Source organism: Ixodes scapularis, unplaced genomic scaffold, assembly GCF_016920785.2.
Source record: "Ixodes scapularis isolate PalLabHiFi unplaced genomic scaffold, ASM1692078v2 PGA_scaffold8__174_contigs__length_109621045, whole genome shotgun sequence".
Lineage (NCBI taxonomy): Eukaryota > Metazoa > Arthropoda > Arachnida > Ixodida > Ixodidae > Ixodes > Ixodes scapularis.
Genome location: NW_024609883.1, coordinates 55,813,329 through 55,827,669, shown reverse-complemented (window position 1 = coordinate 55,827,669; position 14,341 = coordinate 55,813,329).

Sequence of the window (14,341 nt, the reverse complement as noted above, 5' to 3'; positions counted from 1 at the left end):
ACTTCGCGGACAACAACTCGACGTGGTTGTTAATGATTCCTGCTAGTCTTCGAGAAGAGATCTTCCAAGCCTGCCACGACGACCCGACATCTGGTCACCTTGGCTACAGTAGGACTCTTGTTCGAATCCGAGAAAAATACTACTGGCCCAAGCTTCCGAAGACTGTCCACCTCTACGTCCGTTCGTGTCACGAATGCCAACGACGCAAGAAACCACCGACGAAGCCGGCAGGTCTCTTGCAACCGATCGCGCCCCCGACTGCACCATTCCAGCAGGTTGGAATGGATCTTCTCGGACCTTTCCCACCGTCGGCGCAGGGAAACCGGTGGATAATCGTGGCAACTGATTATCTCACCAGGTACGCCGAGACACAAGCACTCCCGTCGGGGACCGCCGTGGAAGTAGCCAAATTCTTCGTGGAGTCTATCGTCCTCCGACACGGCGCTCCCCAAGTCCTGATTACGGACCGAGGATCCTCGTTCATGGCGCAACTGACACAAGAGATACTCCGCCTGAGCCACACCGACCACCGCCGGACCACGGCATACCACCCGCAGACCAACGGGCTGACGGAGCGACTAAATAAGACCATCTCCGACATGATTTCTATGTACGTGGACGTGGAACACAAGACGTGGGATGAAGTGCTGCCCTACGTCACGTTTGCGTACAACACGGCGATTCAAGAAACTACCGGCGTTACACCCTTTTAGCTGGTGCACGGCAGAAAGGTGACGACGATGCTCGACGCCATGCTGCCCCACGATCCAACGGACGACGGCACCGACGACGCCCAGCTGGTCACCCAACAAGCAGAAGTACGACAGCTAGCCCGTCTTCGAATAAAGAACCAGCAACGTGTCGACGCAGGCCGCTACAACATCCGCCGCCGCGACGTGGAGTTCCAGCCCGGAGACAGGGTATGGGTGTGGACGCCCATTCGCCGCCGCGGCCTCAGCGAGAAACTGTTAAGACGCTACTTCGGACCCTACAAGGTCATCCGCCGCCTTGGGGACTTGAACTACGAGGTGCTCCCCGACGGAACTCGCCCATTAGGACGCCGCCAGCCACGACCCGAAGTCGTCCACGTAGTTCGACTCAAGCCGTTCTACGCGCGTTAGGATTGTGAAACTGCATGTTTGTTTTGTTTCGCCGTAATTGTTTTAGCCATTTCCGTTTTCCTTTCGTTTTGCATCGGGGCGATGCACTTTTAAAGGGGGGATAATGCCACCCGCAGAGCCGAGAAGGCAACGCTCGGTCACGGTCTTCTAGAAGATTCCCGGTCATTCTCGCAGCAGACGTAACTTTCCTTCTGCTTTGTTATTCTCGAAAGTGCCAGTTCATCCTCGCCCCGAGCGCGCGACGCTCGAACCTTCTTTGCCGAACTTTCGAGATAGTGACGGAGGGTAGATAAGCGGCTCCCGCGACCTCGTCGAGTCAGTCCCAGTTTCGCTAGAGCTCTGTAGTGCCGCCGAACCGCCGCCCGCTTTTCTGCTACCTCGACGCTCTTTCGTTATTTATTTTTGGGTGGCACAAGTTCGCCCATTAAATCTTTATTTTCAGTTCACTGTTCGGCTTCTCGTCACCTTCATTCGTGACAATATGCAAGCACTCTGAGCTTCCCCCCCCCCCCCCCCTCACCAAACCTCAAGTCACAGGCTTGATGATTGAGGTGCAGATTGTCCTGACACGCACACACATCACTGTATTTATCGTTTAGAAATTTTCACAACGGCTGTTAGAGCAGCGCGACAACACAACGCTCAGAGTTCGATATCAAAACGTCATCTCGCAATAGTACGCCGGCGGCGCTGACGATTGCATCCTTCCCAGTGTTGCCTAATTTCGCCACGGTGGTGCTCATCATCAACCAATGGTGACGCGCTCTGGAACCCTGCCTAGCGCCTATACGCTTCCAATCCGATTCCTGCGCCCACGTTGAAAGAAGCACCGATATTCGGGACCCCTCGGTAGACGACAAGTCCCGTGCATTGGGTTTTTGTTTGTGAATCTCTGACACGTTTAAGCTGCAAAACACGCCAAAGATGAACTGGGGCCACTTGGCGTTGCCGCGTGCTAACGCCCGATGCGAGACACCACAAGGCGTGCCCTCGACATTGTTGACGTGAGAAAGGCAGCGATACGTTCGATTCACTTACTGTGATGTCTGGGACGAGGAGGGAGGGATGTGGGGCGAAGGATTTTGTTTATGTTGTATTGGTTGTAGTTTATACTCCGCTCTTAAAGAACATCCGCACGATCATCCGAGCAGACAGACTTGCAAGCAGTTAGGCCACACCTCAAGTTCCTTGTGTTTACGAAGAATGCGAATTTAAGTTACAGTGGGCTGGAGAGACTCGTTCTCGACAAACTACGGATCGGGCAAGCGAGCTGAATTGCGACCGAAAGCAAAAATTAGGGCAAAAGCTTCGCAACAGTGCTCAGAAGATGGTGCAGAAACAACAACAACGTCAGAGAGTCTTAGTAGTATAACGCGCGCTAAGGATTGCGGGTTTAGGGGTCGCGTGCTCAATCATTAGCATTTAGGAGACAATGACTGCGCTTTTTCGCCCCCCCCCCCCTCCCCCGAATCGCATCAATAGTGAATTTAGCACCACCGCCTATGCGGAACGCTAGTTCGTCTGCTTCTTGCACGGGGGTTGCGATGATGTCAGAAGACCGAGCTCTTATTAGCTCATTGAAACAAGTAGTGGATAGACATAGAGACATCTAGCAGCTAGGTCTGCCCGCTATCCTTCGAATCCAAACCAATCAGAACTCGGCGTCGTTCTGAGGTAACCGTAACTCCTCAGGAAGAAGCAGACGACTTACTCTTCGTATAGGTTGCATCAGCACCTTCTCCAGCGTGTCTAGCGTCGTCAAACAACGAGGTTAGAGGACGAAAGCGTCTGCCGTTTCGGGGCTACATCTAGTCGAACATCGGCGCGTTTGTCGCTTTGGGGCGTATCGGAGATCCACTTACAATGACGTCGTGTGCAGGAATTGTCTTGTATGTTGTATTGGCTCCCTCTATGCATCAAAGTGTAGGCACGCGCGTTTCCACTTCCAATGCCAAATTCTAGCGTAAGGTGCACTAACATTCCTAACGATAGCGAATATACATATTGCTAAATTACCCAAGCATCAAGGAGAATGCAGGGATTGGTGTTCCACGCGTGACACGCCCACGCCTTCCCCGTATAAAAGATTCGAAGTAAATACCCAAAATAAAGCGTTGATGAACGCGCGTGATGAACGCGCAAGATGCAATTTGTTTTAGGCATTTGTTTTAAAAGAGTTACTAATGTTGTGGCCAGCACTTGCGGCGCGTGGAACACCAATCCCTGCATTCTCCTCGAGGCTTGGGTTATTTAGCAACAGGTCTATTATGCGAGCGCCGAGCTTGCTGTTGAAGTGACGCACCTTACGCGATAGTGTAAATGCACTCAGAATTATGAGTCAAATGCGGCGAATATTTTTTCGTTGTTTGTTAGTGACCTGCATTTTGTACTTTTACGAATAATACGCGCTGAATTGACACAGCGTCCAAAATTAAACGATTCTTTTTCGGGCTATTTCGGCTATTATCAACAAACAGCTACCATGAACAATCGCTTGTTTTTTGCGTCACGATGTTGTCTTCCATTCGCTGACCGCCGATATTGGTAGCGAATAGACTCTTTCCATTTTTCACTCTTTACTCCTGCAAGCCAATTCTCTAAATATAAGGCAAAATATGCAGCTGTTTTTTGTTGTTGTTTATTTTCACTTTTATTCGCTCTTTCGCACCTGAGTTGAAACCCGGTGGCGCTAGTGTGCAAATAGCCCCCAACAACTTCTGCTTCTGAACTAAACAGCGGATTTTGAAGAGTTTGCAAAATGAAATATACACTCCAGCTTCTGGAAATGGCCACTTGTGGCACTGTCAGGCTTAATTCACTTTTACGATAAAATAATGGAAAGTAGAAAATTGCGAAATATACATGCACCGTAAGTGTGCCCGGACTACCCCATAGATGGCACCACTGAATTTGTTTCCAATCAAGAAAGGGTGAATACGAACGTTTAAAGGGGCACTGACACCCCAAAGGTCGTATTCTTTTTTATTGTCTAAAACGATGCAAGTTGTAGTCATAAACACGCAAAAAAAACCGCATCGCGAAAAAAAATTTCCCCGCGCGCGCGCGCGCCTTTTTATTTTTGGCGTTTATATTTCCCGCGCTCACCTCCTTGCTTCTTTTGATCGGTGACGTCAAAAATCAGGAAATTTAGAAGCTTTGTAGGCGACCTTTCTATGACATTTAATAACGGCAATCGTAAAACATGTTTTTTAACGCAATTGCGAACGCACTACGGCTTTTCTTTTTGAAATACCGAAAATAAGATTTCGGTGTGATGTCGCTTCCTGGATTTGTATGCTCCCTCGGAAAACTTGGCGGCGCTCGAGCAGAGGATTATCGGCGAGTCGGGGAAGAAACCGGTTTTTTTCCCGCGCCGGCACCCTTCTATCCCGCCTGCTCGCCTCCGCCTCGCTTCGGGCCGCGGTAGCAACGGCGCTTAGCTTCACAGCGTGGAGCGGAGGTCCGAAAGAAAGTCAAGTCGCAGGAGACCGCAACATTTGACTCACTGCCCTGGCGCGGATCGCGCGGGAACTTCAAATTCGGCATTTGGAAATTGTTTTTTTTAATTCAGAAATACTGAATTCCCAAGTTTTAAATTTTGAGGGTAATGTCCAGGCATCGTTTTCAATCGTTTCGGATAGTAAAATAAAATATGATTTTGATGTGTCAGTGCCCCTTTAAGGCCATACTCCAGGAAACAAGTTTATGCGGCCCATTCACAGTCCACAATTCACATGACTTGAGTGGTAAAGCCTGAGCCCATGCACATTTGTGGGACGCTGTCACTACGTCGCGATACGTTTTTTGAGCGATTGTAACAGCCGCTGTTCCGTCATCCAAACGCGCAGATCTTCAATTACGGCGCGGCATGACGTTTCTAATATGCTAACACTGTTCCCCGCAACCCTAGTTTGTCTACATGCTTCCGAACGTAGCAACTCACCAGATTCGATGTTGTACCCACTACTCACAACTCTCAGGAATAGGTGGTACCGCGGTAATAGAATTGCACTCCCTGGCTCCTGAATGACTGGTCTCATAATATATGGGCTTGACTACACTTCCTGGCGTAAAACAAAATAAACTAAGGCTCTAATGCTGCCCGTATATAGCAAAACTAGAGTTACATACGCGGGACGAACGCTACCAGAACAACTGAGTTGGGAAACTGCCATGGAGTCTGCGCTGAAAAAGTGGCACCCGATCCGTACTCGAGAAAATAACTAATGGCAATCGCAACGGCAGCATTTGTCCCGCAGTGGCCACTCGGGGAACTACTCGGCTGCCTGTATTGGTTCGGGAGTATCGCATTCGATAACGTCCGCTGTGGCTTATGCTGTGGCTTCAATCGGCCATTTTGGCGCCGAAACATACACGGTGGAAAGGGTTTCAGGGCTGCAGACTCCCGTCTCCCGAGCGTACGCGCCGCGCTTAATCACCAAAGTTAGGACGCACCCAGGTCCGAACGCTCTACCCGAGGTCACCAGAAAGACATGATTGTATAAAAACAATACTAATCGTGCCACAAATCTCTGTGATTTAAGGTTTCATGCAAACATCACGCTCTTTTAATTTTGTACTAATCTCCAATAAAGTTCTCTAAAAAAATGAGCTTTTGCAGTTTCCTTTTAAACAAAAACTGGCTTTCTAAAAATCTCATAGTGACCACAAGAAGAAGAAAAAACGATTGAGCCGCCATTTTGGCACCTTGAGCCTGGGAGTTTCGGTACTCTGGGAACATTCAGCGACTCTAGCAGTAGCTATATAAAGCAACCCTTATGTTTCAACTCGTCACTAAAGGGTGACGCTCTTATCGTATTTAGCTCGGTCTCGGTGGACGTCAACGGTTCAGGTTTCAAGGGTGAGTTTCCTTACTGAGTGCTTTAGCAACGTTGCATGCGGTAGACCCAGCCTCGTACTGTTTGTCTATGACAATCATACGGATAACAGCCATTTTGATTGGCGCCATGGCGCCCCCTATAGGTCGTGAAAGTTCAGGATACTAAATAGTAGATCAGGTCTGTATATTAGTTATACGTCTAAAAAAGTGTTCCTAGCGAAAAAAAATTCCTTTAGGGCTTTGTTTTGTGGCTTGTTTGGGAAGATAAGTAAAATGTGGAGTCACCCATATATTTCAATAGTGAGAGTTGTAAAAATTAGCGCCGCACATTCAAACGAATGTTTACCCGGAAGGCTAGGCGCAAAAGAGTTGGTGATGGCTGAACATAGTAAACATTTCCTTTCAAAAATTGGCTTTTATATTATTATGTTCAACCATGGCCACCACGTCTGCTACAAATATTTTTGTACATTAATTAAAAAAAGATGCGAGCTTTTCCCCCTTAACCTTCAAGGTGTGTTTGAGACTTATTTGTTGTGTTGACTCTCGTTCTCCCCTTCAAATTTTCGGAGTCATATTGTATTATAAGCGCGGGATTCTAATGACGGTGTCTTTTGTTGGTTGAATTGGTAAGAGGCATGTCTGACTATCTCTCATCTAGAAATTTCTAGACCAGAAATGCTGCAGGTACTGTTCAAAGCAGCATGTTGTGGTTGAAGTTCTAAAGGTTCAAGAGATGTGTCGTAGCACGTCCTCGGGCTCGATTATCTCTCGACCTCGCAGTAAATAAAAATATCGCAAGCTTAATAAAGCGCCCCCGCGGCAGAGTGGTTATCGTCCTCGGCTCCTACACACTCTTGATATCCCACTGTGGTGTTCTGGAGGAACGTAAAAAGTTTCATACCTAAATAAGAGATACACGACATGTGAAAGATTCTGCCCTCAATACTTTTTCTTGCTGTGCCACTCGTGACCAAATAATGAACAATCGCAAAGTGGCAGTCTTCAACTGGATCATAAGTGACTCGGTTATTTGACATGTACAATATTGTTCTTACTGCTCGGGACCTACGCTGCCGCCACTCAGAAAGCGCCATAGCACGCGAATCAAAATTTGCTTAGAACTTTCACACTGTCGAAGACAAAATGACGGCATGTCAATATCCGAGATATAATTAGCCAGCGACACCTCTTTCGTACTCGCATTGAGACAAGCCCTCAAAAACTTTGTAAGTCTAAAAAAAATTGTTGTACGAGGCATGCATTGGTAAAATGATAATAAATTTGTAAAGCGCTGTCAGCGCCTTCCGACCTCTCTGAAAAGTGACCTCGACTTCAATTCACTGGCCGTTGTCGCTCCTTGTATTATCGAGAAAAAAAAAGCCTATGGGCTCGATGTCCCTCCTTTTTCAGGTTCGAGATGATGGCGGTACCTTTTGCCATTTCCTGATTTTGATTCTGTGAAAGCGCGTTCGCGAAGATAATAAACAAAATATATGGGTTGAAACATACTATAGACTTTGCATCGCTTATCCCCCGGATGAAAAATGCTGAGTCAATGAGCTGAAGACGCATGCGCAGGGTCCGATATACGGGACGGTAGAGCAACACCGCATGCTCAGAAGGCGTTCCACAGTATAGTTGACAAAGATGGCAGCGCGCAGAAGTAGATTTTTAATGTGTCTATACTTTGGCAATACGTCTGAACACAGAAGGAGTTGCAATGAGTGGAAGTTGATGGATCAGCACCAAAAGTGCATTGTCGCGGCACACGGCGCTTCTGTGCGTTTGGTATCACAGATCAATCCAATCGCCCACAAACAAAATGAGCTGAGACTCACGGCGCATTTATTGTGCGCGATTATATTAGATAGGTGATAGCGGTAGAAAAAATGCAGCGGGTGCAGCGACGATGCACTGTCGGCTCTGCTCGATGACATCAAATGGTTGCGGAAGCTGCGCTCGGATTTCGCGCGAAGTGAGGTACGAACGTGGAGCTTATGGCTACGTTGAAGCACGAGCGGCTTGTTAACGTTGGGCAGGTTCCGCACTATCGAAGACCTAGAAAATGTCAAACGCGTAAAACTGTGAGGGTACATTTTGTGTAGGCCGAGGCAAGGGGAGCGCGGCACGGGATCTCTCCCATTCTAGGTCCCCCCCCCCCCCCCCCTTGTCCCGCTTACAGCGCGAACCTGCGTCCTGCGCGAGCTTCCTCTACCTCGGACGACGCTTCGACGTTTTGTGCACCACGAGCGACCGCGAGCGGCAAAAGCTTGGCGGAAGACATGGAGCGCGCGTGCTAGATATTAGGCGTTGCAAAGACAAGCCCTGCCGCGTTCTCATTATGTCGGTGACTATAGACCCTTTCTCTCTTCACAAACTTGAACTGCCGCTTGCCTCCCAAGTGACTTCCGATCGCACCGTGTTTGCAAGCCTGTTGAGTTTGCTTATGTCGCCGGTGCTAGAAATCATAAATGATACACGGACAACAAAGTTGGGAATTTAACCAGGGCCTTCAACTGCACAATATTACACCTTGTAGGAGGCAAGTTGATGTACAAGAATACTCGAAAAAGTTCAACAGATCTGGCAGCCTTCGTTCTTTTGCCGTTCACCTAGAGATTTGGTGGTTGTACATTATATCTAAATTTCAACAGCGGCACTAGGTGGCCTCTGTTCATTCTTATTATAAACCGGAAGTTCTCTGGAACGTCAAAGACTGGAGCACCACCTGGTGGCGTTTGCCATAAAGAGGGTGAATAAATGCCGAATTATTTTTATTCAGGCTTGAACTTCAACGGCGAACGTAATCGGTTTTAATTTCAAACATTTACGGCGAGATTCTCCAAAGATTCACTGAAAGTGAGTTTCATGTTCGTGTTCTGTTGGGATAAGTCCATTGTTGTGCAAAATACTCACGAAAAGTATTTAAGATAATATACTGAGTAACAATTTAAAATGTTTTTAGAGTAGTATTTAGGTTACTTTTACTACGAACTATCTTGAGTAGAGCACTAATACTCTGAACAAGTAATTGAATTATATTGGAAGATACTCGGCAAGTAGTTTGCAAGCTTGTAATATAATAATGAAAAGTCAAAACGGAGAGCTCTAGCTCTGATGACTTCACATTCTGTTGTGATTTTTATAATATTCAAGACGTGACTCGTACTCCGTTAACCTTTAAGCCGAGACTAGAAGCTCCACCTTCAGCAGCGGGAGCTTTCTGCCCTTGGTAACACTAGTGTAAACGCGCAGGCACTCGCGACCAAAGCACTGCGAAAGCCAGCAAGCTCGCGCTGAAGGCGGAGCTTCTATTCTCAGCTTATAGGTGACGGAGTAGAGCTGCTGCAATCGAAGTTTAGTTTTAATTAATGCGGCATATGCAATATAATGGATACCAAAAAATTTTAGGAACAAGGCGGACTCACGTATTGTAGGCATGAGGTAGGCTCAGCTCACAATGCTTCTCTCAATAAGTTCGTGATATGCTTTGACGCGATTAGGCTGACTTGACGCCTAGTCCGGCATTGCATATTCCTATCTGACGAACTAGAAGTTTATCAGGCAGCCAGACTTGATGATGATTACGTGAGTGAATGATAAACGTGCACTCATAGGGAAAACATCGACTGGTAGACAGCGGCCTCTCTCGCCGATCAACAACGAAAATCGAGGAGGAACGCCTGTACGTTCAAACTGCCCTAAATGCATTAGGAAGGTAAAGAATGAAACACAAGTAACACAAGAGAGTGTCGACGAAACCGCTTTCATTCCCTGACTCCACCTGGCAGAAACATTTGTTGGAGGAATCTGAGAACGAAACAGTGTGCGCATTCGGGCGGATATAAAAGAAACGCTTTTGAACGAGCTTGGGAGTCAAAGTTAAGCCGCAATAGGCACACAAAGGGCTTTGGGGAACACCAATCTAGGTCACTGCAGCTGAATAAAACTAGCAGAACCTAGCTTCCTTGGCCTAGCAAAGTGCTGGCGTCACCAGCACTTTGGTAGCTCTTGGCGTAGCGTGGCGTTTAAAGACGACTTGAAAAAAATATAAAAAGCGGACAGGAGGACACATGAAAGCGGGCGTACTTAAGGCTATCGCTTTGAACTTTGGTTGGCATTCGGAGCCTGCGTTTTGATTGTGCCTGTTTTCTGTCCCTAGTCCCGAACCTTGTTCCGGCGAGAAATATTTTCGAGGGTTGAAAAATATATTTGAGATACTGAGTACTAGATACTGAGACATGTCGTAGATAGAGTAGCGAATGCTCTAAGTAAAATGTCTTTGCAACATAGCGAAATACTACCAAAATTATTTAAAATACCGTATATTTAGTAAAGTATTTAGATAGACCACAGCCCCGTCAATACTCCCAAAGCCTGGCAGTTAGAAAGATGGAGCCGTAGAGTGACCGGTCGCAAATTCGGAGCGCGAGGATCTGGTAGCATAGAGCATCATAGAGCTGTTTTTTTGGGAAACGGAGACGTCAGCGCACAGCTTTTGCAGCGGCGAAGACCCGAAACACAATCCTTCGCTATGGAGAAGTGTGTTTCGGCGTCTCGCCGCAGCAGGGCGCCAGTCACGTGGCTCTTATCTCGTGAGGCTCTAGTGAGGGTGGGAGCAATTGCTAGACCGGGGATCACGGGATACGGACTCCATGTAATTACTAAATTTTGGTGGTAGTCTACGGGGCAAAAGGTCATTTTATCTCCTATCTCAGTTCATAAGAGCCATATAATGTGCTTCAATAATTTACCCAAAGTATAAATTATTATTTTTCTATAGCCACCAGTTTTATTCCTATAGGGTAAGATTTGTTTAACGCAATAAATGGTGAATTCCGCCATCTTGGACGCTGCTGCTTGTCTGGCAAGCCTGTGAGAAGGAAACGAGAAAGGCTACGCCAAGGCGTTCGTTGCTTGCAATGGGAGGCGAGAGGAGGAAAGGCGCGTGGGGCAGCAGGGTGCAACAGAGCGGGCGTCTGCTCTCGTGCAGGCAACATTGGTGCATATCCTTTCCCAACCGTCTCCCTCAGGCGCCGCCATTAAATTACAAACGCTCTCCAGGATTTGAATTGCGCCCGCCCTCACTCGAGCCTCCCTGCTCTCGTCTCATTCGTTGTATGCCGCACCAGTTTTTCCTTTTCGGCGGCCGCTTCTCGTGGCGATATGCCTGGCTTTGTCAGTACATGGGAGGCAATGGATTGAGATAGGTCTGGGTGCAACAATGACAGCGATTATTGTTGTTACATCCCCCAAAACGTGAATACAAAAATACCTTCTAGGAAACCTTCGGAGGAGTACAATGTCAAGGCGGACGTGAAGATGCACGCCTCCGACGCACTGAGGTGAATTTCGTAAAGTTTCAGCTTGTTTGTCACCTGGGTCGGGTCCGGGATCCACTAAGGAGGACTCCATGCGCGGGACTTGTCTTCTGGCTGGTTTTGATTGAACTGGGTGATATGCGCCCTGCGAAATTTAAACCGATCCGCAAAATTATAGGTATCTTCGTTTGAATCTGTTTGTACAACCCGTGAAAAAAGAATGCGGACCGCATGTTCGTCTGCTTCTTTTGCATGGGTTATGATGACGTCAGAACGCGGAGGTTTAATTAGTTCCGATTGAAAAATAGTGGGCAGACCTCGAAGCAAGCTGCCTGGAGGTATACCCACTATACTTCGATCAGAGCCAATCAGAGTTCGGCGTTTTTTTAGGTCACTACAACCCCTGCAAAAGATGCAGACGAACTTGCGCTCCGTATAACACACAGACGAGTTTGTTGCGGGCTGTCTAGATTTCCTTTTCTTTCCAGGAGGGGGAAAGTAATTAATGTTTACTCTCATTTATGCGACCTGCGCATGTGAGCGAGCGATAAAAGTTTGCTGAAGACGACTTCGATGACAACTTCTGCACGTTTTAGCCTCCCACGATAGTCCTTCTAATGCCGAAAGGGAGCACTCCAATGAATGCAGGTGTGAGAAATGGCGATGTGAAAAGACACGCTGCCGGTGACGTGCAAGCGAACAAACCGCTTCATAGTTTGACTAATAGCTTTGATTATTCGATGGCCCACGCTTTCCCTCTATTAGTCATAAGATTCTGGATTCTATTAAATCTATCAACGCAGACCACACCCCTTCCCCAGAATCATCTGCCAATTTCTGGTTTGTAGACGCCAGAAACATGAACTTATTGCCTGGAGACTTGAAGAAAGCTCTCATCGATAGTATGAATATTAACTTATTGTGCTTTCAAATGTGCACACAAACAGCTGTAAGTCCTTGGGTAGTGCGCCAAAAAGTTATTTAAAAATAGAAGGCAAAATGGAATTGTTCAGGCTGAAATACACACATTCTCACTTAAAAAAATATACACGCTTGATTATCAAATTATTACTTTTTTCATCGGGCGAGGTAACGCAGAGGATGACGAACATACGTTTTTCTTTATGATCTTGTCTCTCCCACGGCGGCAGAGAAACAGCATGAATATGCACGATGTTCGGTGCACCGAAATAAACAGAATCTAATCTATAGACACATTTGTGTTCAATAAACATAGCAATTCATAAATCTAGGTTTAAATTATCCAAATAGATTATAGAAAACTCAGTGAGAAATGTCAAGATTACACTTCTTTAGTTTCGATGATGAAATCTATGTACTTAGATTATTCAAATGATTTAGAAAACGGGTAATACCCATTTCAACATACAAGTGCTCTACTTTGTTCTGAAGTGCGACACAAAAACGACGCGTGAAATCAACGAGTGTTACACTACACACTGCTCCGCTAATTTTAAGGCTGGTAATCAATGTCAATATATTTTAATCATGACTAAGGGCTATGTCATACTCTGACGTCAAGCACAGCAAAGGTGGCGTAGAGCAGCGGACACCGATTTTGATGGGTCGCAGATATCGAGTTCCTGGTCACCCACTAATGAAAGGCCAACGTTCTGCGCTATGCTACGTTCGTAACGCTAAACGTCGAAGTATAACAAAGCCTTAACAAAGCTTTTCTACGTGAGAAAGTGTTATGAATATAGCCATGTGGAATGTATGCAATTATTTTTTTATTAAATAATGGCCTTCTATGAGTATTTTATACTTTGTGATATGGCATATTATGTGGACTGCATTTATGTAGATAATGCATTTTATTAAGACCTGTAGAGGTCGTAGTTTGCCATGCTGAAAATCAACAGCTGTAAGTGAAGTAAAAAAGAGAATGATAGATAACGATCATAATGGTTGCTGGGATTATATGACGATAATTTAACATAATACCTACAATTCTTGGGAGTTTCTGACAGATATAGATCTTACTGTCTCGCGCCATACCGTGCACTCATCAAGAGTTATTTCTAGTACTGTTACGCGTCCTACTATATTAATTTAGTGTACCAAAAAAAAGCACAAATGTTAAAAAAAAACTTGTATTTAGTTCAATTGAGAACTGTCGTTTTGAACTTTATATTTGCAAGAGTTTTGATACGGTGCAAGAATAAAGTCTACTCAGAAATTGTTTCTCTCTATTTTTAATTTAGTCACTGTCAACTTATTAAAAAAATACTTTGGTATTATCACCACTGATATTAAAACTTACATCACTATCAATATTTGTAATCCCATAAATGTACAAATTAAAAATATGTGGTCCTAATATAATCTCTTGAGCATCGCCGGTTGCTTTATATGATACCGGATGAGCTGTTATTGATTTCTGCACGCTGACATCGATAACGGAAGTAACTTTCAAATATCTCTAATGTGAAACAGCAAACACCGTAAAGATATATTTTTTTTTAGTTATGTGTCATCCTGGAGGCGGTCAAATGCCTTTGGAGAACAGATTCATACACGAAGTGTTCGAAGCGTACTGTTAAAATAGCTCAAAAATATTTTTTAAAGCAAGTTTTGGGAAACAACGATTTCGAAATCCGCATTGACAGAGCATAAGATCTAAGAATTTTTCACGAGAATGATGCAGTGTTTAATGCATAACATTTTTTTTAAACCTATACCGGAGACTACAGTGGGCTTTGAGCAAAAACTGCAACTTCGTAGAAATTGACAAAACGTGACTTGATGTGACATGACGTAGTCACGTAACTTGTAATCACGTGAAATGTTCGAGCCAGCACATGAGATAAATCAGTGTTAAAATTGCCAGTTAATACGACTTTCTTGTAAATAGTTCAGTGATGATACATTCGGAAGAGAAACAGGACGCACACAATTTTGGTGCGCTTTTTAGGCTGTATAGTTGATCCCAAAAACTTACAGCGTCGGCTGTGTCCGGACCCATGTTAAGCGAAGTACAATTGCAGTTTCTTTGTTTGTAATAATTCGCAGTAGAGTGTATTCGAAGCCACAAC